This window comes from Sus scrofa, unplaced genomic scaffold (assembly GCF_000003025.6).
Source record: "Sus scrofa isolate TJ Tabasco breed Duroc unplaced genomic scaffold, Sscrofa11.1 Contig2377, whole genome shotgun sequence".
NCBI classification, from domain to species: Eukaryota; Metazoa; Chordata; class Mammalia; order Artiodactyla; family Suidae; genus Sus; species Sus scrofa.
In genome coordinates, this window is record NW_018085079.1 from 6,755 (window position 1) to 30,683 (window position 23,929).

Here is a 23,929-nt window from a genome sequence, read left to right on the forward strand (position 1 = left end):
GAAGGGTGGCTGCCCAGAGTGGGCAGGAGGTGCGGGTGGAGCACAGCGTTCACAACACTCCTCGGGACACTCACAGCCTGAAGGGGCTCGAGTCCCTGGCACGTGTTTGAAACAACGGTATCAAAGTCCACACAAGGCAGAGAGGGAAGCGAAAAGGAAAAGAAAGACCAACAGAGGAAGCAATGCCTTTCCCCCAAACCCTTGCTCCCAGCCGGTGCGGGCAGAACGAGGGAATGGACGGTTAGCCTGCGGTCATCGTGAGACTCCTCAATTAGAAGCTGGACAGCTGTGTGGTGCTAAGCCACAAACGGCTCCCCACAGCACACACCCACTCACACTGATTGCCAATCACACCAGCAGGCCCTCACACGCACCACCCTCCCCGCCCCCACCGTGTCCCCCGACACCTACCCACGCCATACAAAGAGCCTCCTTTTGTCCAGGGACCCTAGAACCTGGGGTGGCCCTTCTTGGGAAGTCCGTCTCTTTCACCCCATCCTTCACCCTCATTCCCAGGAGGAACCCAGAATCAGGGTGTCTCTGCAACCAAAGGAGCAGGAGAGCCCCCCCCACCCCGCCTCCCTCGCGGCCCCCCCCCCCATTTCCTCAACACCTGGACTTCTCCTCAGCAGAGCCGGGCTCCAGAATACTCACAGATTTCATCGTCCGCCCCGTCCACCTGTGATGAGACAAGAGAAAACACGGTGAGTGTCACAGCATCCTCTGCACTGCGGCCACAGGTCTTCCTGCCGTTGGGGACCGCAGGCACGCAGACAGAAGGCAGCGTTGAGTCCGTTTCCCCAAAAGAACACGGCGAAGACCCCTTTGGAAAAGGCGCCAGCTTTTCATGGAAGATCTCCCAAGTCCTCGTACATTTAACAAACTTTCAGGCTTCTTTGGCGTTCCCATCGTGGCACAGTGGTTAACGAATCGGACCAAGAACCATGAGGTTGCGGGTTCGATCCCTGGCCTTGCTCAGTGGGTGAAGTATCCGGCGCTGCCCTGAGCTGTGGTGTAGGTGGCAGACGAGGCTCGGATCCCACGTTGCTGTGGCTCTGGCGTAGGCCGGTGGCTACAGCTCCGATCAGACCCCTAGCCTGGGAACCTCATCTCCATATGCCGCGGGAGGGGCCCTAGAAAAGGCAAAAAAAGACAAACAAGACAAAACAACATTCCGGCTTCTTCAAAGACATATGCTCCCTACTGCACACTTGGAACTGATGCGGTCCCTTTTGCAAATGCCCCGGGGAAGGAGCTACTGCTTGGTACCAAACTTGGACTCAACAGTCCTCCGCACAGCAATCTGCATATATCATCTACAGTGGACTTTCTCAGATTTCCATTTCTGAAGGAGGTACATCCAAGAAGAAAGGAGGCACCTTTTCCAACCTCACATCAAGAAAGGTGAGCTTACCTTGGGGCCAGGCTCGTCTTCCGGCTCAGCCCAGGCGATGGCTAAGGACTCCTCCTGGCCATTTTCACGGGGCTGGCCCGCCTCCTCCTCCACCTCCACCTCAGGTACTGGGGCCGCCTCGTCCTCATGTCCCCCAGCCCGGGGCTTTGCCTCAGTCTTCTCACTCCCACCGGCCTCCACAACATCGTCGTCGTGAGTTCCTGGGGGACACACAAGTCACTGTCAGCAAGGCGGTGGTGCTGCTCACGAGGTACTCTGGGCGCCTCACCTGACTGGACAGGGGCTGGGAGTCGAGGGCTGGGGCTGGGGGCGGGGGCGGGATGAGGCACGGACGGAGCTCCTCTTGGCCCATCCTCCTGGGGAAACGTCTCGAAGGAAGGCAGACAGCACCCTGAAAGACCTGAGAAAGGGAGCCTCTGCCTCTCTTGCTAAAGGGAACCTCTCCGTGGCGGATTCCCCAGCTGAGAAATGGCCAACACGAGCATGCCGGCTCTGCTGCCACCAGAGAGCCTCCCGAGTCCTCCTGCCCATTTTCACCTCCGGCCCCATTCCTCCATCTGCTGAAATGGCAGGAGATCATTTCCGCTTCCCTACTCTTCCCACAGGGTGCTCCTGTGTTCACGCTCCATCCTCCGCAATGCGTCACCTCTTTTCTCTTCTTAGACACGTAATACTTCTCTTTGGAATACTTTGGCAATAGGAGACTCAGGCAGGGGGAGGGAGAGCAGGCCTTCCCGATGCTACGTACTTTGCACCACTGTCCCTAACAACCTTTCTCAACCTTTCTCGTCGTGACTCACAGGACCTCTGCACCCATGCAGGAATGACTGACTCCCCCTTCAGCCCTGCTGCCAGGTCTTAGCCATCTCTCCGTTCCAGCTCTGACAGTCTGCCTAGTCTACTTGCCGCCTATGTGTTGAACTGCACACTATCTCTGTTGCTGTGCTGCCTGATTTCACCATTTTTTTTTTCTTGTCATCCTTGTCGCTTCCTTAGGGCCACACCCATGGCATATGGAGGTTCCCAGGCTAGGGGTCTCATCGGCGCTGTAGCTGCCGGCTTACGCCAGAGCCACAGCAAGGCAGGATCCCAGCCCCATCTGCCACCTACACCACAGCTCACGGCATCACCGGATCCTTAACCCACTGAGCGAGGAGGCCAGGGATCGAACCCGCAATCTCATGGTTCCAGGTCGGATCCGTTAACCACGCCTACTCCAAGGCCGTCTCCTTCAACTCATCCAACTCTGGGAACGCCCCTTCCCTCAGGACACACCGCCAGGACACACCAGGACAGGGAGGCCAGAAATCCCAAACGTGCAGAGGGAGAGACCTGCCTTCTCACCCGCCACCTGACACTCACTAGGCAAACTTGGTCTCCAGGGTCAAGGGCCTAGGAGAGGGTTGCGTCCCACCACACCAGGGCCCTCAAGGGCAACAAAGGAAACTAAGTCAACAGCTCTTGTGCACAGGACCCTCAGGGTGCGACCCACAAAGCAAGCTGGCACCATGGCCAGAGACAAGAGCTGGAAGGAGCCGCTTCGGGAGGGAAAAGCCATTCTCCCTCTCAAAGGAAGGAGACACGAATCCAAACACAGCACAACAAAGACCAGGGACCCAAGTCGTCTTCGGCTTAGCAACTTCAGAGGGGAAAACACCACAGCGGAGTTCCGCTCAGTAGGCCACCCACCCAAGTCCTAGCCCCCTTCCGCCCTCTCCCGGCAGCAGGTGGAACCCAGCTGCTCCCAGGAACCCTCTCCCCCTGGATCCCAGCTGCGTGCTCTTCCCTACCTGCAGCCTCCTCATCCTGGCGGCAGTCGGTGCGCTCCGCCACCGAGTCTGTAGAAACACACCGCGGGGAAGCGAGGCGTGAGAAGGAGTGGCCCTCCCGTTTCCCCGGCTTCCCCGAGGTGACGGCGGGTCACACAGCATCACCCGGGTTTTTCCTCCAGGTGCCCAGGCCTTCCCTCTGCTCCAGGGACTGAGGCCCGCCAACACAACGTGAGCACAGATGCCAACATTCGGGCATCTCATACCTGCTCCCCCTCCTTAGGAACATAGGCGACGAACATCTTTACACCAATTTCTTTCTCTTTTGCAATTGCACACTCACCCGCCCCACCCTCCAAGCAGCAGGCCTAAGTTCCAAGTGTCCCGGGAACCCTCTCCCACTGGCTCCTACCTGAGAGCTGTTCTTACCTCGATCACTTTCTGCGAGGTTGCTGTCAGCGAGGTCGCTCTCACACACACTCTCCAAGCTCCAAGCTGCAGAAACACAGACATGAGGAATCGAGGTGTTAGCGACCGTCCCCCACTCGGACCCCTACTTAGGGTTGACTGCGGCCACACAGCACCGCCCTGGCTTGTCCTCCGTGTGCTCAGAACTTCCCCGTGCGTGCTCTATGGCCTCAGAAGCATCAATAAAACACTGGCCACAGTGGCAAACCGTCCGAGGTCGTGGGCTGCTGAGGGATGGCGCTTTACACGCACGCCTCCCTTCTAGGAGTCCCTCCGGAGGCCTCAGCCCCAGCGTGACACACCTGAAAGTCCAGCTGCACGGACACCCTTGCGTGCTGGCTCGGGGGAGTGAACCCTTGGCTGCTTTCTTCTGTTCACTGCCAGAGGCAGACCTAACTACTGGCTGAATTCAATGAAGCATAAATGGCTCCCTCTGGACAGCGGCTGCCACGCTGTGGACAGCAGCTCTACAGAAACACTGAGGAGACGGGTACCCCTGCCCGTGAGGTTCCTCTCCAAAGCACACATAAAGAAAACTCATACACCTCAACAGCAACAGCAAAGAAACAAGCCAGGAGTTCCCGTCGGGGCGTCGGGGCGCAGCAGAAACAAATCCGACCGGAACCACGAGCTTGCGGGGCTGATCCCTGGCCTCGCCGAGGGGGTTAAGGATCCAGCGTTGCCGCCAGCTCTGGTGTCGGTCGCAGACACGGCTGGAGCAAAGGCCTCCCCCCAGCACTGCCGGTGCGAACGTACACCGGTACAACCACTACCGAAGGCACCACGGAGGGGCCTCCCAAAACGGAACGCAGCACAGCATGCGACCCAGCAAGCCGAGCGAGCGCCCTGGAAGATACCACGACACACGTATCCAGGAAAGAGACACATGCCCCTGTGTGTGTATGGCGGCACCACTCACAACAGCCAGGACAGGGACACCACCTCATGTCCACAGGCACAGGGATGGATCACGACCATGTGGTCCACATACACGAGGGAATTCACGACTCAGCCAGAAAATCCAAGAAGAAACCAATGCCATTCAAAACCATAGGGCTGGATCGAGACATTCTCATACAAAGCGAAGTACGTGACAAAGAGAGAGATCTCACTTAGATGTGGAGTCTAAACCATGGCACAAAGGACCCTGTCCACAAAACCCATGGACACAGAGAACAGACTTGTGGCTTTCGTGAAGGGCACGGACTGGGCGTTTGGGGGGAGTCGATGCCAACTAGGCATTGAGAATGGAGCGACGACGAGGTCCTCCTGCTGCAGCGCACGGGGAACTGGATCCCATCTCCTGAAATCGACCGGGACGGACGATAACAGTCCAAAAGGAACCTGTGTTTATGCACACACACGCCTGGGGAATGTTGCTACACGGCAGAAAATGAAACAACACGGCACCTCAATGAACACAGAGACAAACAGAAAGGACAGTGTCTGACGAGCCACTGAATGGAAAGACAACCCGCAGAAGACGCTATCTGCAAACCTTACATTTGGAACAGGGGCTCATGTCCAGAATCTGTGGGAAACAACGCCAAATCAATTGACCCAAAAGGCAAATAACTCAGGTGTAGGTGAGCGGAAGCCTGGGAGACCGCCTCCGTCCAAGAAGACAACAGACAGCAGCACACACACGGAACGTTTCCCAAAGTCACCCACCACAACGGCAAGGCAAAGCAAAGGCACAACGAGCTATCACCTCCCTCCTGGTAGGACGCGGAGTGTTTTCAAGCGTGAACAGGTCGTTTGGGAAGATGTGACTACCTGGGACTTCTGTACGCTGTGGGAGGGAAGGTCAGCTCGCCCAGCCAGGACGGGAAACACTATGGCAGGTCCTCAGGAAAGCTGCCCACGGACCTAGCACGGGACCCCGCAGTCCCACTGCTGCGTGGACATCTAAAGGAAGAACCATCGGTGTCGGGTAAAGAGACCCGCCATCCCAGGATCCCGGCAGCGCCACACACACGAGAGCCCAACAGAAACAGAGCCCCAGTGCCCACGGGCACACAGACTGAGAAAGACAACGGGATGGATACAGCCCACAGAAACCCTACCCACTGCAGCAATGCACAGAGAACTGGAGGACATTACTGATCGATTCCTTTCGGGGTTTGAGAGCGGCCCCCGCGGCATATGGAAATTCCCAGGCGAGGCGGCAAATCAGAGCTGTAGCCACCGGCCCACACCCCAGCCGCAGCAAAGCTGGATACCAGCCGCGTCTGGGACCTCTGCCGCCACTGAGCAAGGCCAAGGGTCGAATCCGCTTCCTCAGAGATACCACTCGGGTTCATGACCACTGAGCCTCGACAGGAACTCGCTGGAGGACAGCATTTCAAGCGAAGCAAGTCAGGCACAGAAGGACAAAGACTCTCTGATGTCATGCGCATCAAGTGTCTGACACACCACTCCTGAGCAGAGGCTGGAAGGGTGGCTGCCCAGAGTGGGCAGGAGGTGCGGGTGGAGCACAGCGTTCACAACACTCCTCGGGACACTCACAGCCTGAAGGGGCTCGAGTCCCTGGCACGTGTTTGAAACAACGGTATCAAAGTCCACACAAGGCAGAGAGGGAAGCGAAAAGGAAAAGAAAGACCAACAGAGGAAGCAATGCCTTTCCCCCAAACCCTTGCTCCCAGCCGGTGCGGGCAGAACGAGGGAATGGACGGTTAGCCTGCGGTCATCGTGAGACTCCTCAATTAGAAGCTGGACAGCTGTGTGGTGCTAAGCCACAAACAGCTCCCCACAGCACACACCCACTCACACTGATTGCCAATCACACCAGCAGGCCCTCACACGCACCACCCTCCCACCCCCCCGGCCGTGTCCCCCGACACCTACCCACGCCATACAAAGAGCCTCCTTTCGTCCAGGGACCCTAGAACCTGGGGTGGCCCTTCTTGGGAAGTCCGTCTCTTTCACCCCATCCTTCACCCTCATTCCCAGGAGGAACCCAGAATCAGGGTGTCTCTGCAACCAAAGGAGCAGGAGAGCCCCCCCCCCCCGCCTCCCTCGCGGGCCCCCCCCCCATTTCCTCAACACCTGGACTTCTCCTCAGCAGAGCCGGGCTCCAGAATACTCACAGATTTCATCGTCCGCCCCGTCCACCTGTGATGAGACAAGAGAAAACACGGTGAGTGTCACAGCATCCTCTGCACTGCGGCCACAGGTCTTCCTGCCGTTGGGGACCGCAGGCACGCAGACAGAAGGCAGCGTTGAGTCCGTTTCCCCAAAAGAACACGGCGAAGACCCCTTTGGAAAAGGCGCCAGCTTTTCATGGAAGATCTCCCAAGTCCTCGTACATTTAACAAACATTCAGGCTTCTTTGGCCTTCCCATCGTGGCACAGTGGTTAACGAATCGGACCAAGAACCATGAGGTTGCGGGTTCGATCCCTGGCCTTGCTCAGTGGGTGAAGTATCCGGCGCTGCCCTGAGCTGTGGTGTAGGTGGCAGACGAGGCTCGGATCCCACGTTGCTGTGGCTCTGGCGTAGGCCGGTGGCTACAGCTCCGATCAGACCCCTAGCCTGGGAACCTCATCTCCATATGCCGCGGGAGGGGCCCTAGAAAAGGCAAAAAAAGACAAACAAGACAAAACAACATTCCGGCTTCTTCAAAGACATATGCTCCCTACTGCACACTTGGGAACTGATGCGGTCCCTTTTGCAAATGCCCCGGGGAAGGAGCTACTGCTTGGTACCAAACTTGGACTCAACAGTCCTCCGCACAGCAATCTGCATATATCATCTACAGTGGACTTTCTCAGATTTCCATTTCTGAAGGAGGTACATCCAAGAAGAAAGGAGGCACCTTTTCCAACCTCACATCAAGAAAGGTGAGCTTACCTTGGGGCCAGGCTCGTCTTCCGGCTCAGCCCAGGCGATGGCTAAGGACTCCTCCTGGCCATTTTCACGGGGCTGGCCCGCCTCCTCCTCCACCTCCACCTCAGGTACTGGGGCCGCCTCGTCCTCATGTCCCCCAGCCCGGGGCTTTGCCTCAGTCTTCTCACTCCCACCGGCCTCCACAACATCGTCGTCGTGAGTTCCTGGGGGACACACAAGTCACTGTCAGCAAGGCGGTGGTGCTGCTCACGAGGTACTCTGGGCGCCTCACCTGACTGGACAGGGGCTGGGAGTCGAGGGCTGGGGCTGGGGGCGGGGGCGGGATGAGGCACGGACGGAGCTCCTCTTGGCCCATCCTCCTGGGGAAACGTCTCGAAGGAAGGCAGACAGCACCCTGAAAGACCTGAGAAAGGGAGCCTCTGCCTCTCTTGCTAAAGGGAACCTCTCCGTGGCGGATTCCCCAGCTGAGAAATGGCCAACACGAGCACGCCGGCTCTGCTGCCACCAGAGAGCCTCCCGAGTCCTCCTGCCCATTTTCACCTCCGGCCCCATTCCTCCATCTGCTGAAATGGCAGGAGATCATTTCCGCTTCCCTACTCTTCCCACAGGGTGCTCCTGTGTTCACGCTCCATCCTCCGCAATGCGTCACCTCTTTTCTCTTCTTAGACACGTAATACTTCTCTTTGGAATACTTTGGCAATAGGAGACTCAGGCAGGGGGAGGGAGAGCAGGCCTTCCCGATGCTACGTACTTTGCACCACTGTCCCTAACAACCTTTCTCAACCTTTCTCGTCGTGACTCACAGGACCTCTGCACCCATGCAGGAGTGACTGACTCCCCCTTCAGCCCTGCTGCCAGGTCTTAGCCATCTCTCCGTTCCAGCTCTGACAGTCTGCCTAGTCTACTTGCCGCCTATGTGTTGAACTGCACGCTATCTCTGTTGCTGTGGTGCCTGATTTCACCATTTTTTTTTCTTGTCATCCTTGTCGCTTCCTTAGGGCCACACCCATGGCATATGGAGGTTCCCAGGCTAGGGGTCTCATCGGCGCTGTAGCTGCCGGCTTACGCCAGAGCCACAGCAAGGCAGGATCCCAGCCCCATCTGCCACCTACACCACAGCTCACGGCATCACCGGATCCTTAACCCACTGAGCGAGGAGGCCAGGGATCGAACCCGCAATCTCATGGTTCCAGGTCGGATTCGTTAACCACGCCTACTCCAAGGCCGTCTCCTTCAACTCATCCAACTCTGGGAACGCCCCTTCCCTCAGGACACACCGCCAGGACACACCAGGACAGGGAGGCCAGAAATCCCAAACGTGCAGAGGGAGAGACCTGCCTTCTCACCCGCCACCTGACACTCACTAGACAAACTTGGTCTCCAGGGTCAAGGGCCTAGGAGAGGGTTGCGTCCCACCACACCAGGGCCCTCAAGGGCAACAAAGGAAACTAAGTCAACAGCTCTTGTGCACAGGACCCTCAGGGTGCGACCCACAAAGCAAGCTGGCACCATGGCCAGAGACAAGAGCTGGAAGGAGCCGCTTCGGGAGGGAAAAGCCATTCTCCCTCTCAAAGGAAGGAGACACGAATCCAAACACAGCACAACAAAGACCAGGGACCCAAGTCGTCTTCGGCTTAGCAACTTCAGAGGGGAAAACACCACAGCGGAGTTCCGCTCAGTAGGCCACCCACCCAAGTCCTAGCCCCCTTCCGCCCTCTCCCGGCAGCAGGTGGAACCCAGCTGCTCCCAGGAACCCTCTCCCCCTGGATCCCAGCTGCGTGCTCTTCCCTACCTGCAGCCTCCTCATCCTGGCGGCAGTCGGTGCGCTCCGCCACCGAGTCTGTAGAAACACACCGCGGGGAAGCGAGGCGTGAGAAGGAGTGGCCCTCCCGTTTCCCCGGCTTCCCCGAGGTGACGGCGGGTCACACAGCATCACCCGGGTTTTTCCTCCAGGTGCCCAGGCCTTCCCTCTGCTCCAGGGACTGAGGCCCGCCAACACAACGTGAGCACAGATGCCAACATTCGGGCATCTCATACCTGCTCCCCCTCCTTAGGAACATAGGCGACGAACATCTTTACACCAATTTCTTTCTCTTTTGCAATTGCACACTCACCCGCCCCACCCTCCAAGCAGCAGGCCTAACCCAAGTGTCCCGGGAACCCTCTCCCACTGGCTCCTACCTGAGAGCTGTTCTTACCTCGATCACTTTCTGCGAGGTTGCTGTCAGCGAGGTCGCTCTCACACACACTCTCCAAGCTCCAAGCTGCAGAAACACAGACATGAGGAATCGAGGTGTTAGCGACCGTCCCCCACTCGGACCCCTACTTAGGGTTGACTGCGGCCACACAGCACCGCCCTGGCTTGTCCTCCGTGTGCTCAGAACTTCCCCGTGCGTGCTCTATGGCCTCAGAAGCATCAATAAAACACTGGCCACAGTGGCAAACCGTCCGAGGTCGTGGGCTGCTGAGGGATGGCGCTTTACACGCACGCCTCCCTTCTAGGAGTCCCTCCGGAGGCCTCAGCCCCAGCGTGACACACCTGAAAGTCCAGCTGCACGGACACCCTTGCGTGCTGGCTCGGGGGAGTGAACCCTTGGCTGCTTTCTTCTGTTCACTGCCAGAGGCAGACCTAACTACTGGCTGAATTCAATGAAGCATAAATGGCTCCCTCTGGACAGCGGCTGCCACGCTGTGGACAGCAGCTCTACAGAAACACTGAGGAGACGGGTACCCCTGCCCGTGAGGTTCCTCTCCAAAGCACACATAAAGAAAACTCATACACCTCAACAGCAACAGCAAAGAAACAAGCCAGGAGTTCCCGTCGGGGCGTCGGGGCGCAGCAGAAACAAATCCGACCGGAACCACGAGCTTGCGGGGCTGATCCCTGGCCTCGCCGAGGGGGTTAAGGATCCAGCGTTGCCGCCAGCTCTGGTGTCGGTCGCAGACACGGCTGGAGCAAAGGCCTCCCCCCAGCACTGCCGGTGCTAACGTACACCGGTACAACCACTACTGAAGGCACCACGGAGGGGCCTCCCAAAACGGAACGCAGCACAGCATGCGACCCAGCAAGCCGAGCGAGCGCCCTGGAAGATACCACGACACACGTATCCAGGAAAGAGACACATGCCCCTGTGTGTGTATGGCGGCACCACTCACAACAGCCAGGACAGGGACACCACCTCATGTCCACAGGCACAGGGATGGATCACGACCATGTGGTCCACATACACGAGGGAATTCACGACTCAGCCAGAAAATCCAAGAAGAAACCAATGCCATTCAAAACCATAGGGCTGGATCGAGACATTCTCATACAAAGCGAAGTACGTGACAAAGAGAGAGATCTCACTTAGATGTGGAGTCTAAACCATGGCACAAAGGACCCTGTCCACAAAACCCATGGACACAGAGAACAGACTTGTGGCTTTCGTGAAGGGCACGGACTGGGCGTTTGGGGGGAGTCGATGCCAACTAGGCATTGAGAATGGAGCGACGACGAGGTCCTCCTGCTGCAGCGCACGGGGAACTGGATCCCATCTCCTGAAATCGACCGGGACGGACGATAACAGTCCAAAAGGAACCTGTGTTTATGCACACACACGCCTGGGGAATGTTGCTACACGGCAGAAAATGAAACAACACGGCACCTCAATGAACACAGAGACAAACAGAAAGGACAGTGTCTGACGAGCCACTGAATGGAAAGACAACCCGCAGAAGACGCTATCTGCAAACCTTACATTTGGAACAGGGGCTCATGTCCAGAATCTGTGGGAAACAACGCCAAATCAATTGACCCAAAAGGCAAATAACTCAGGTGTAGGTGAGCGGAAGCCTGGGAGACCGCCTCCGTCCAAGAAGACAACAGACAGCAGCACACACACGGAACGTTTCCCAAAGTCACCCACCACAACGGCAAGGCAAAGCAAAGGCACAACGAGCTATCACCTCCCTCCTGGTAGGACGCGGAGTGTTTTCAAGCGTGAACAGGTCGTTTGGGAAGATGTGACTACCTGGGACTTCTGTACGCTGTGGGAGGGAAGGTCAGCTCGCCCAGCCAGGACGGGAAACACTATGGCAGGTCCTCAGGAAAGCTGCCCACGGACCTAGCACGGGACCCCGCAGTCCCACTGCTGCGTGGACATCTAAAGGAAGAACCATCGGTGTCGGGTAAAGAGACCCGCCATCCCAGGATCCCGGCAGCGCCACACACACGAGAGCCCAACAGAAACAGAGCCCCAGTGCCCACGGGCACACAGACTGAGAAAGACAACGGGATGGATACAGCCCACAGAAACCCTACCCACTGCAGCAGTGCACAGAGAACTGGAGGACATTACTGATCGATTCCTTTCGGGGTTTGAGAGCGGCCCCCGCGGCATATGGAAATTCCCAGGCGAGGCGGCAAATCAGAGCTGTAGCCACCGGCCCACACCCCAGCCGCAGCAAAGCTGGATACCAGCCGCGTCTGGGACCTCTGCCGCCACTGAGCAAGGCCAAGGGTCGAACCCGCTTCCTCAGAGATACCACTCGGGTTCATGACCACTGAGCCTCGACAGGAACTCGCTGGAGGACAGCATTTCAAGCGAAGCAAGTCAGGCACAGAAGGACAAAGACTCTCTGATGTCATGCGCATCAAGTGTCTGACACACCACTCCTGAGCAGAGGCTGGAAGGGTGGCTGCCCAGAGTGGGCAGGAGGTGCGGGTGGAGCACAGCGTTCACAACACTCCTCGGGACACTCACAGCCTGAAGGGGCTCGAGTCCCTGGCACGTGTTTGAAACAACGGTATCAAAGTCCACACAAGGCAGAGAGGGAAGCGAAAAGGAAAAGAAAGACCAACAGAGGAAGCAATGCCTTTCCCCCAAACCCTTGCTCCCAGCCGGTGCGGGCAGAACGAGGGAATGGACGGTTAGCCTGCGGTCATCGTGAGACTCCTCAATTAGAAGCTGGACAGCTGTGTGGTGCTAAGCCACAAACAGCTCCCCACAGCACACACCCACTCACACTGATTGCCAATCACACCAGCAGGCCCTCACACGCACCACCCTCCCACCCCCCCGGCCGTGTCCCCCGACACCTACCCACGCCATACAAAGAGCCTCCTTTCGTCCAGGGACCCTAGAACCTGGGGTGGCCCTTCTTGGGAAGTCCGTCTCTTTCACCCCATCCTTCACCCTCATTCCCAGGAGGAACCCAGAATCAGGGTGTCTCTGCAACCAAAGGAGCAGGAGAGCCCCCCCACCCCGCCTCCCTCGCGGGCCCCCCCCCCATTTCCTCAACACCTGGACTTCTCCTCAGCACAGCCGGGCTCCAGAATACTCACAGATTTCATCGTCCGCCCCGTCCACCTGTGATGAGACAAGAGAAAACACGGTGAGTGTCACAGCATCCTCTGCACTGCGGCCACAGGTCTTCCTGCCGTTGGGGACCGCAGGCACGCAGACAGAAGGCAGCGTTGAGTCCGTTTCCCCAAAAGAACACGGCGAAGACCCCTTTGGAAAAGGCGCCAGCTTTTCATGGAAGATCTCCCAAGTCCTCGTACATTTAACAAACATTCAGGCTTCTTTGGCCTTCCCATCGTGGCACAGTGGTTAACGAATCGGACCAAGAACCATGAGGTTGCGGGTTCGATCCCTGGCCTTGCTCAGTGGGTGAAGTATCCGGCGCTGCCCTGAGCTGTGGTGTAGGTGGCAGACGAGGCTCGGATCCCACGTTGCTGTGGCTCTGGCGTAGGCCGGTGGCTACAGCTCCGATCAGACCCCTAGCCTGGGAACCTCATCTCCATATGCCGCGGGAGGGGCCCTAGAAAAGGCAAAAAAAGACAAACAAGACAAAACAACATTCCGGCTTCTTCAAAGACATATGCTCCCTACTGCACACTTGGGAACTGATGCGGTCCCTTTTGCAAATGCCCCGGGGAAGGAGCTACTGCTTGGTACCAAACTTGGACTCAACAGTCCTCCGCACAGCAATCTGCATATATCATCTACAGTGGACTTTCTCAGATTTCCATTTCTGAAGGAGGTACATCCAAGAAGAAAGGAGGCACCTTTTCCAACCTCACATCAAGAAAGGTGAGCTTACCTTGGGGCCAGGCTCGTCTTCCGGCTCAGCCCAGGCGATGGCTAAGGACTCCTCCTGGCCATTTTCACGGGGCTGGCCCGCCTCCTCCTCCTCCTCCACCTCAGGTACTGGGGCCGCCTCGTCCTCATGTCCCCCAGCCCGGGGCTTTGCCTCAGTCTTCTCACTCCCACCGGCCTCCACAACATCGTCGTCGTGAGTTCCTGGGGGACACACAAGTCACTGTCAGCAAGGCGGTGGTGCTGCTCACGAGGTACTCTGGGCGCCTCACCTGACTGGACAGGGGCTGGGAGTCGAGGGCTGGGGCTGGGGGCGGGGGCGGGATGAGGCACGGACGGAGCTCCTCTTGGCCCATCCTCCTGGGGAAACGTCTCGAAGGAAGGCAGACAGCACCCTGAAAGACCTGAGAAAGGGAGCCTCTGCCTCTCTTGCTAAAGGGAACCTCTCCGTGGCGGATTCCCCAGCTGAGAAATGGCCAACACGAGCATGCCGGCTCTGCTGCCACCAGAGAGCCTCCCGAGTCCTCCTGCCCATTTTCACCTCCGGCCCCATTCCTCCATCTGCTGAAATGGCAGGAGATCATTTCCGCTTCCCTACTCTTCCCACAGGGTGCTCCTGTGTTCACGCTCCATCCTCCGCAATGCGTCACCTCTTTTCTCTTCTTAGACACGTAATACTTCTCTTTGGAATACTTTGGCAATAGGAGACTCAGGCAGGGGGAGGGAGAGCAGGCCTTCCCGATGCTACGTACTTTGCACCACTGTCCCTAACAACCTTTCTCAACCTTTCTCGTCGTGACTCACAGGACCTCTGCACCCATGCAGGAGTGACTGACTCCCCCTTCAGCCCTGCTGCCAGGTCTTAGCCATCTCTCCGTTCCAGCTCTGACAGTCTGCCTAGTCTACTTGCCGCCTATGTGTTGAATTGCACGCTATCTCTGTTGCTGTGCTGCCTGATTTCACCATTTTTTTTTCTTGTCATCCTTGTCGCTTCCTTAGGGCCACACCCATGGCATATGGAGGTTCCCAGGCTAGGGGTCTCATCGGCGCTGTAGCTGCCGGCTTACGCCAGAGCCACAGCAAGGCAGGATCCCAGCCCCATCTGCCACCTACACCACAGCTCACGGCATCACCGGATCCTTAACCCACTGAGCGAGGAGGCCAGGGATCGAACCCGCAATCTCATGGTTCCAGGTCGGACTCACTTCTGCCATGCCACGATGGGAACTCGTCACTACTGTTAAACAGTGTTTTATTTTGCATCCCCCATGTGATAACCTATCTAATAGTTTAATTTTGTTTCTGGTGCAACACTGTTCTCTTCGGGGTACATATCGCATTTGATCTCTCCCCTGATCTCTTCCTGTCCCTTGGGATTGGTTTCACCTTTTGGCTGTTAGGAATAACGCGCTGCTACAAATGAGAGTGTACACGGTCTCTGTGGTAACATCCTGGGGACTCGTAATATTGCGCATGTGTCCAACCTCAACTAACGTCACAGCACAAAAAATGAACCTGAATGTATACGGGGAACTTTTCATTAATTAAAACTGTATGACCCTTTTGCCGCTCAGTGTACCACGAGTTCCCCATTCAGTGCCGGACGTTGTCACTGGTGGAAATTGGAGGAATGGGTTAGGGGAGCTTTCTGTGATATCTGTTCACCATTTCCTCTTAGTATGATCTTGTTGTTCTAAATCACGTCTAGTATTGTTTTCCAATTGGGAAATGTGGTTCCGTGGAGGGATCTAGTACAACTAGAAACATCAAATATCAGCGAACGTCAAAACGTGAGTGAGGTCACCTTTGCTTTTAACCAGGAACCAAATGTTGAGTTTAAATGAATCATTATTTCCATGGTTGTGAAATTACCAACGGAGTTATTCAATTTGCTTTTTGGTTGGTTGCTTGCTTGCTTGGCTTTTGGCCATTTTGCCTTTTCTAGGCCCGCTTCCCTTGGCACACGGAGGTTCCCAGGACAGGGGTCTAATCAGAGTTGTAGCCACTAGCCTACGCCAGAGCCACTGCAACTCGGGATCCGAACCGCATCTGCGACCTACACCACAGCTCACGGCAACCCCGGATCCTTAACCCACTGAGCAAGGCCAGAGATCAAACTCGCAACCTCATGGTTCCTAGTCGGATTCGTTAACCACTGCGCCACGACAGGAACTCCAAGTTAGTTCATTTGAATTTCCATCATGCAGTAAAAGAAAGACATGGCTTAGCATGTGTAGAGTTTGTTCGGAAATTTGGAACACTGAATGAACTAGAATCATTGTCCATGCCTGAATGTACTGAGTCAGGTCCCACAGTACCTTCATCTGGCTCAGTGGCAAGGTGCACCCTGTTGTGTGGCCACCGGGGAATTATTCTAGCCAAGCTCGCAGAGGACAAACTTGTCCTCAGACTTTTGAAGCACGATCCTTTGCTCCCAAAGCAACAGTCTGGAAAATACATGACAACAGAGAGAACGAGTGATATACTGATTGCAGAAGACCACAGGGAAATGACCAACAGCTGACTCCCAGGCCAAGCCCTCAATGCCCACAATCCCCACCTGCCCAGCAGAGCCTCCAGCATCCAAGTTCTACTTAGAGAGATCTTGCTCTTTGGGGTGCACTTCCAACCGTTACCTCCCCACACAGGGTTTGTGTGAAAATGCCTCTTGGGAGCGGAGACAACCAAGATAATGACCATGCAGAATGGTCTGAGGTCAATCCCACTGACTGATCGACTGACTGATTTTCACCACTCCCAGGGCATGCTGAAGTTCCCAGCCCAGGGCTTGAATCTGCACCACAGCAGGGATCCAACACTGGACCCTTAACCTATAGGACACTAGGGAACTCCTCACATCCCCTGTAGAAGAAAAAAATGCCAGGGAAGGGGACGTAGATCTCTCTGCGCCTCACGTCCCAGGTCTGGGCATCCAACTCTGGGAACGCCCCTTCCCTCAGGACACACCGCCAGGACACACCAGGACAGGGAGGCCAGAAATCCCAAACGTGCAGAGGGAGAGACCTGCCTTCTCACCCGCCACCTGACACTCACCAGGCAAACTTGGTCTCCAGGGTCAAGGGCCTAGGAGAGGGTTGCGTCCCACCACACCAGGGCCCTCAAGGGCAACAAAGGAAACTAAGTCAACAGCTCTTGTGCACAGGACCCTCAGGGTGCGACCCACAAAGCAAGCTGGCACCATGGCCAGAGACAAGAGCTGGAAGGAGCCGCTTCGGGAGGGAAAAGCCATTCTCCCTCTCAAAGGAAGGAGACACGAATCCAAACACAGCACAACAAAGACCAGGGACCCAAGTCGTCTTCGGCTTAGCAACTTCAGAGGGGAAAACACCACAGCGGAGTTCCGCTCAGTAGGCCACCCACCCAAGTCCTAGCCCCCTTCCGCCCTCTCCCGGCAGCAGGTGGAACCCAGCTGCTCCCAGGAACCCTCTCCCCCTGGATCCCAGCTGCGTGCTCTTCCCTACCTGCAGCCTCCTCATCCTGGCGGCAGTCGGTGCGCTCCGCCACCGAGTCTGTAGAAACACACCGCGGGGAAGCGAGGCGTGAGAAGGAGTGGCCCTCCCGTTTCCCCGGCTTCCCCGAGGTGACGGCGGGTCACACAGCATCACCCGGGTTTTTCCTCCAGGTGCCCAGGCCTTCCCTCTGCTCCAGGGACTGAGGCCCGCCAACACAACGTGAGCACAGATGCCAACATTCGGGCATCTCATACCTGCTCCCCCTCCTTAGGAACATAGGCGACGAACATCTTTACACCAATTTCTTTCTCTTTTGCAATTGCACACTCACCCGCCCCACCCTCCAAGCAGCAGGCCTAACCCAAGTGTCCCGGGAACCCTCTCCCACTGGCTCCTACCTGAGAGCTGTTCTTACCTCGATCACTTTCTGCGAGGTTGCTGTCAGCGAGGTCGCTCTCACACACACTCTCCAAGCTCCAAGCTGCAGAAACACAGACATGAGGAATCGAGGTGTTAGCGACCGTCCCCCACTCGGACCCCTACTTAGGGTTGACTGCGGCCACACAGCACCGCCCTGGCTTGTCCTCCGTGTGCTCAGAACTTCCCCGTGCGTGCTCTATGGCCTCAGAAGCATCAATAAAACACTGGCCACAGTGGCAAACCGTCCGAGATCGTGGGCTGCTGAGGGATGGCGCTTTACACGCACGCCTCCCTTCTAGGAGTCCCTCCGGAGGCCTCAGCCCCAGCGTGACACACCTGAAAGTCCAGCTGCACGGACACCCTTGCGTGCTGGCTCGGGGGAGTGAACCCTTGGCTGCTTTCTTCTGTTCACTGCCAGAGGCAGACCTAACTACTGGCTGAATTCAATGAAGCATAAATGGCTCCCTCTGGACAGCGGCTGCCACGCTGTGGACAGCAGCTCTACAGAAACACTGAGGAGACGGGCACCCCTGCCCGTGAGGTTCCTCTCCAAAGCACACATAAAGAAAACTCATACACCTCAACAGCAACAGCAAAGAAACAAGCCAGGAGTTCCCGTCGGGGCGTCGGGGCGCAGCGGAAACAAATCCGACCAGGAACCACGAGCTTGCGGGGCTGATCCCTGGCCTCGCCGAGGGGGTTAAGGATCCAGCGTTGCCGCCAGCTCTGGTGTCGGTCGCAGACACGGCTGGAGCAAAGGCCTCCCCCCAGCACTGCCGGTGCGAACGTACACCGGTACAACCACTACCGAAGGCACCACGGAGGGGCCTCCCAAAACGGAACGCAGCACAGCATGCGACCCAGCAAGCCGAGCGAGCGCCCTGGAAGATACCACGACACACGTATCCAGGAAAGAGACACATGCCCCTGTGTGTGTATGGCGGCACCACTCACAACAGCCAGGACAGGGACGCCACCTCATGTCCACAGGCACAGGGATGGATCACGACCATGTGGTCCACATACACGAGGGAATTCACGACTCAGCCAGAAAATCCAAGAAGAAACCAATGCCATTCAAAACCATAGGGCTGGATCGAGACATTCTCATACAAAGCGAAGTACGTGACAAAGAGAGAGATCTCACTTAGATGTGGAGTCTAAACCATGGCACAAAGGACCCTGTCCACAAAACCCACGGACACAGAGAACAGACTTGTGGCTTTCGTGAAGGGCACGGACTGGGCGTTTGGGGGGAGTCGATGCCAACTACGGCATTGAGAATGGAGCGACGACGAGGTCCTCCTGCTGCAGCGCACGGGGAACTGGATCCCATCTCCTGAAATCGACCGGGACGGACGATAACAGTCCAAAAGGAACCTGTGTTTATGCACACACACGCCTGGGGAATGTTGCTACACGGCAGAAAATGAAACAACACGGCACCTCAATGAACACAGAGACAAACAGAAAGGACAGTGTCTGACGAGCCACTGAATGGAAAGACAACCCGCAGAAGACGCTATCTGCAAACCTTACATTTGGAACAGGGGCTCATGTCCAGAATCTGTGGGAAACAACGCCAAATCAATTGACCCAAAAGGCAAATAACTCAGGTGTAGGTGAGCGGAAGCCTGGGAGACCGCCTCCGTCCAAGAAGACAACAGACAGCAGCACACACACGGAACGTTTCCCAAAGTCACCCACCACAACGGCAAGGCAAAGCAAAGGCACAACGAGCTATCACCTCCCTCCTCGTAGGACGCGGAGTGTTTTCAAGCGTGAACAGGTCGTCTGGGAAGATGTGACTACCTGGGACTTCTGTACGCTGTGGGCGGGAAGGTCAGCTGGCCCAGCCAGGACAGGAAACACTATGGCAGGTCCTCAGGAAAGCTGCCCACGGACCTAGCACGGGACCCCGCAGTCCCACTGCTGCGTGGACATCTAAAGGAAGAACCATCGGTGTCGGGTAAAGAGACCCGCCATCCCAGGATCCCGGCAGCGCCACACACACGAGAGCCCAACAGAAACAGAGCCCCAGTGCCCACGGGCACACAGACTGAGAAAGACAACGGGATGGATACAGCCCACAGAAACCCTACCCACTGCAGCAGTGCACAGAGAACTGGAGGACATTACTGATCGATTCGTCTCGGGGTTTGAGGGCGGCCCCCGCGGCATACGGAAATTCCCAGGAGAGGCGGCAAATCAGAGCTGTAGCCACCGGCCTACACCCCAGCTGCAGCAAAGCTGGATACCAGCCGCGTCTGGGACCTCTGCCGCAGGCAGCTCACCGCAACGCTGGATTCTTCCCCCACTGAGCAAGGCCAAGGGTCGAACCCGCCTCCTCAGAGATACCAGTCGGGTTCATGACCACTGAGCCTCGACAGGAACTCGCTGGAGGACAGCATTTCAAGCGAAGCAAGTCAGGCACAGAAGGACAAAGACTCTCTGATGTCATGCGCATCAAGTGTCTGACACACCACTCCTGAGCAGAGGCTGGAAGGGTGGCTGCCCAGAGTGGGCAGGAGGTGCGGGTGGAGCACAGCGTTCACAACACTCCTCGGGACACTCACAGCCTGAAGGGGCTCGAGTCCCTGGCACGTGTTTGAAACAACGGTATCAAAGTCCACACAAGGCAGAGAGGGAAGCGAAAAGGAAAAGAAAGACCAACAGAGGAAGCAATGCCTTTCCCCCAAACCCTTGCTCCCAGCCGGTGCGGGCAGAACGAGGGAATGGACGGTTAGCCTGCGGTCATCGTGAGACTCCTCAATTAGAAGCTGGACAGCTGTGTGGTGCTAAGCCACAAACGCTCCCCACAGCACACACCCACTCACACTGATTGCCAATCACACCAGCAGGCCCTCACACGCACCACCCTCCCACCCCCCGGCCGTGTCCCCCGACACCTACCCACGCCATACAAAGAGCCTCCTTTCGTCCAGGGACCCTAGAACCTGGGGTGGCCCTTCTTGGGAAGTCCGTCTCTTTCACCCCATCCTTCACCCTCATTCCCAGGAGGAACCCAGAATCAGGGTGTCTCTGCAACCAAAGGAGCAGGAGAGCCCCCCCACCCCGCCTCCCTCGCGGCCCCCCCCCCATTTCCTCAACACCTGGACTTCTCCTCAGCAGAGCCGGGCTCCAGAATACTCACAGATTTCATCGTCCGCCCCGTCCACCTGTGATGAGACAAGAGAAAACACGGTGAGTGTCACAGCATCCTCTGCACTGCGGCCACAGGTCTTCCTGCCGTTGGGGACCGCAGGCACGCAGACAGAAGGCAGCGTTGAGTCCGTTTCCCCAAAAGAACACGGCGAAGACCCCTTTGGAAAAGGCGCCAGCTTTTCATGGAAGATCTCCCAAGTCCTCGTACATTTAACAAACATTCAGGCTTCTTTGGCCTTCCCATCGGGCACAGTGGTTAACGAATCGGACCAAGAACCATGAGGTTGCGGGTTCGATCCCTGGCCTTGCTCAGTGGGTGAAGTATCCGGCGCTGCCCTGAGCTGTGGTGTAGGTGGCAGACGAGGCTCGGATCCCACGTTGCTGTGGCTCTGGCGTAGGCCGGTGGCTACAGCTCCGATCAGACCCCTAGCCTGGGAACCTCATCTCCATATGCCGCGGGAGGGGCCCTAGAAAAGGCAAAAAAAGACAAACAAGACAAAACAACATTCCGGCTTCTTCAAAGACATATGCTCCCTACTGCACACTTGGGAACTGATGCGGTCCCTTTTGCAAATGCCCCTGGGAAGGAGCTACTGCTTGGTACCAAACTTGGACTCAACAGTCCTCCGCACAGCAATCTGCATATATCATCTACAGTGGACTTTCTCAGATTTCCATTTCTGAAGGAGGTACATCCAAGAAGAAAGGAGGCACCTTTTCCAACCTCACATCAAGAAAGGTGAGCTTACCTTGGGGCCAGGCTCGTCTTCCGGCTCAGCCCAGGCGATGGCTAAGGACTCCTCCTGGCCATTTTCACGGGGCTGGCCCGCCTCCTCCTCCACCTCCACCTCAGGTACTGGGGCCGCCTCGTCCTCATGTCCCCCAGCCCGGGGCTTTGCCTCAGTCTTCTCACTCCCACCGGCCTCCACAACATCGTCGTCGTGAGTTCCTGGGGGACACACAAGTCACTGTCAGCAAGGCGGTGGTGCTGCTCACGAGGTACTCTGGGCGCCTCACCTGACTGGACAGGGGCTGGGAGTCGAGGGCTGGGGCTGGGGGCGGGGGCGGGATGAGGCACGGACGGAGCTCCTCTTGGCCCATCCTCCTGGGGAAACGTCTCGAAGGAAGGCAGACAGCACCCTGAAAGACCTGAGAAAGGGAGCCTCTGCCTCTCTTGCTAAAGGGAACCTCTCCGTGGCGGATTCCCCAGCTGAGAAATGGCCAACACGAGCATGCCGGCTCTGCTGCCACCAGAGAGCCTCCCGAGTCCTCCTGCCCATTTTCACCTCCGGCCCCATTCCTCCATCTGCTGAAATGGCAGGAGATCATTTCCGCTTCCCTACTCTTCCCACAGGGTGCTCCTGTGTTCACGCTCCATCCTCCCCAATGCGTCACCTCTTTTCTCTTCTTAGACACGTAATACTTCTCTTTGGAATACTTTGGCAATAGGAGACTCAGGCAGGGGGAGGGAGAGCAGGCCTTCCCGATGCTACGTACTTTGCACCACTGTCCCTAACAACCTTTCTCAACCTTTCTCGTCGTGACTCACAGGACCTCTGCACCCATGCAGGAATGACTGACTCCCCCTTCAGCCCTGCTGCCAGGTCTTAGCCATCTCTCCGTTCCAGCTCTGACAGTCTGCCTAGTCTACTTGCCGCCTATGTGTTGAACTGCACGCTATCTCTGTTGCTGTGGTGCCTGATTTCACCATTTTTTTTTCTTGTCATCCTTGTCGCTTCCTTAGGGCCACACCCATGGCATATGGAGGTTCCCAGGCTAGGGGTCTCATCGGCGCTGTAGCTGCCGGCTTACGCCAGAGCCACAGCAAGGCAGGATCCCAGCCCCATCTGCCACCTACACCACAGCTCACGGCATCACCGGATCCTTAACCCACTGAGCGAGGAGGCCAGGGATCGAACCCGCAATCTCATGGTTCCAGGTCGGATTCGATAACCACGCCTACTCCAAGGCCGTCTCCTTCAACTCATCCAACTCTGGGAACGCCCCTTCCCTCAGCCCACACCGCGAGGACACACCAGGACAGGGAGGCCAGAAATCCCAAACGTGCAGAGGGAGAGACCTGCCTTCTCACCCGCCACCTGACACTCACCAGGCAAACTTGGTCTCCAGGGTCAAGGGCCTAGGAGAGGGTTGCGTCCCACCACACCAGGGCCCTCAAGGGCAACAAAGGAAACTAAGTCAACAGCTCTTGTGCACAGGACCCTCAGGGTGCGACCCACAAAGCAAGCTGGCACCATGGCCAGAGACAAGAGCTGGAAGGAGCGGCTTCGGGAGGGAAAAGCCATTCTCCCTCTCAAAGGAAGGAGACACGAATCCAAACACAGCACAACAAAGACCAGGGACCCAAGTCGTCTTCGGCTTAGCAACTTCAGAGGGGAAAACACCACAGCGGAGTTCCGCTCAGTAGGCCACCCACCCAAGTCCTAGCCCCCTTCCGCCCTCTCCCGGCAGCAGGTGGAACCCAGCTGCTCCCAGGAACCCTCTCCCCCTGGATCCCAGCTGCGTGCTCTTCCCTACCTGCAGCCTCCTCATCCTGGCGGCAGTCGGTGCGCTCCGCCACCGAGTCTGTAGAAACACACCGCGGGGAAGCGAGGCGTGAGAAGGAGTGGCCCTCCCGTTTCCCCGGCTTCCCCGAGGTGACGGCGGGTCACACAGCATCACCCGGGTTTTTCCTCCAGGTGCCCAGGCCTTCCCTCTGCTCCAGGGACTGAGGCCCGCCAACACAACGTGAGCACAGATGCCAACATTCGGGCATCTCATACCTGCTCCCCCTCCTTAGGAACATAGGCGACGAACATCTTTACACCAATTTCTTTCTCTTTTGCAATTGCACACTCACCCGCCCCACCCTCCAAGCAGCAGGCCTAACCCAAGTGTCCCGGGAACCCTCTCCCACTGGCTCCTACCTGAGAGCTGTTCTTACCTCGATCACTTTCTGCGAGGTTGCTGTCAGCGAGGTCGCTCTCACACACACTCTCCAAGCTCCAAGCTGCAGAAACACAGACATGAGGAATCGAGGTGTTAGCGACCGTCCCCCACTCGGACCCCTACTTAGGGTTGACTGCGGCCACACAGCACCGCCCTGGCTTGTCCTCCGTGTGCTCAGAACTTCCCCGTGCGTGCTCTATGGCCTCAGAAGCATCAATAAAACACTGGCCACAGTGGCAAACCGTCCGAGATCGTGGGCTGCTGAGGGATGGCGCTTTACACGCACGCCTCCCTTCTAGGAGTCCCTCCGGAGGCCTCAGCCCCAGCGTGACACACCTGAA

General features: G+C 57.2%; 3 long non-coding RNA genes across 4 annotated transcripts; all 3 read right to left on the reverse strand.

Annotated features, from left to right (window-relative positions):
- Positions 1–3,641: 3,641 nt before the first annotated feature.
- On the reverse strand, positions 3,642–9,711 carry LOC110258559. Its single transcript, XR_002341175.1, has 5 exons — positions 9,697–9,711; positions 9,291–9,338; positions 7,502–7,701; positions 6,741–6,765; positions 3,642–3,678 (listed from the first exon to the last, which is right to left on the reverse strand). It is a non-coding gene; the product is annotated as an uncharacterized LOC110258559 (long non-coding RNA).
- A 14-nt stretch (positions 9,712–9,725) lies between these two features.
- Positions 9,726–17,484, reverse strand: LOC110258560. 2 transcript variants are annotated; one of them, XR_002341177.1, is made up of 6 exons: positions 17,470–17,484; positions 17,064–17,111; positions 15,900–16,028; positions 13,586–13,785; positions 12,825–12,849; positions 9,726–9,762 (listed from the first exon to the last, which is right to left on the reverse strand). It is a non-coding gene; the product is annotated as an uncharacterized LOC110258560 (long non-coding RNA). The 2 variants fall into 2 exon arrangements; XR_002341176.1 differs by lacking the exon at positions 15,900–16,028.
- Positions 17,485–17,498: 14 nt separating this feature from the next.
- On the reverse strand, positions 17,499–23,598 carry LOC110258561. Its single transcript, XR_002341178.1, has 5 exons — positions 23,584–23,598; positions 23,178–23,225; positions 21,389–21,588; positions 20,629–20,653; positions 17,499–17,535 (listed from the first exon to the last, which is right to left on the reverse strand). It is a non-coding gene; the product is annotated as an uncharacterized LOC110258561 (long non-coding RNA).
- Positions 23,599–23,929: the final 331 nt, after the last annotated feature.